The sequence below is a fragment of the Diaphorina citri genome, unplaced genomic scaffold (genome assembly GCF_000475195.1).
Source record: "Diaphorina citri unplaced genomic scaffold, Diaci psyllid genome assembly version 1.1 scaffold2761, whole genome shotgun sequence".
NCBI lineage: Eukaryota > Metazoa > Arthropoda > Insecta > Hemiptera > Psyllidae > Diaphorina > Diaphorina citri.
In genome coordinates this window covers 28683-29729 of record NW_007380178.1, presented here as the reverse complement: position 1 = coordinate 29729, position 1047 = coordinate 28683, and positions in this window count along the sequence as shown.

Here is a 1047-nt window from a genome sequence, read left to right as displayed (position 1 = left end):
AAAGAAAAGAAAATTGAGAAAATTGGAAGACTGAAAGTGAGGTTTTTCAGTACTTTTCCGAAGGAAAATTGCTATTTTCCAGTTGTGTAAACTTGTATTGTGTTTCTTGTAAAGTATAAATAAACCTTGTTTTGTTTCATAGTGATCACAGTCAAATTGTGTTTGAGTTTTATTTGCTAGGGAAGTCTCATAGAAGTTGAAGATAGGATTCATTCTACATGTATGGAGGACTTTGGTCTGCGTAAAGCAACATCTGGCGACCGTGACAGGACGATTTGGAGGTGGTATAGTCCTACATACATCCGTGGAGGTGATTCTTCTTCAAGTAGCTGAAATAGTGGTGCCTATCAACAAGACATATTGGATCTATGTCAGTGGATTTGTGAGTACCTACAAACTGACTTCCCGGCAATCTCTTGCATGACTGTAAGTAATCATGGAAGGTTTAGATGTTTTGAAGAAACAAAGGGCAATCCTGAGGTCCTCAGTAACCCGAACATGTAATAACATCATTGCTATCTTGAAAGATGAGACAGTGAACAATGATGAGGTAGCTGGCTTGTATGAACTCTTGTTAGAGAGGTTTCAAGAGTTGAAAGTCAGTGATGAAAAGATATCTTTGGAACAGAGTAGCTTAGATGAGGATGCTCTAGTGAAAGAGCAGGAAAAGGTGGATGAATATACAGCTCTCTACTTCCAAACCAAAGGAATGGTCGATAAATTGACTGTGAAAGTACAGTCAGATGTATCTGAGTACAATTCTTGCCAGAGACAGATACAAGGTCAAGCTTTGTACAAGCTACCACCCTTGAAGTTGAAAGAATTTGGGGGTGAATTGAACCAGTGGTTACCATTTTGGGCACAATTTCAGAAAATTCATGAAGACCCTAATATGCCCGCAGTAGACAAGTTAGGATATTTGTCAATGTGCATAGTGAAGGATTCTCCTGCTCAAAGAGTGATTAATAGCTATCCAGCCACTGAAGCCATGTATCCAGAGATAGTTAAAGCCTTGAAGGATAGATTTGGGCGGCCAGACCTCTTGAC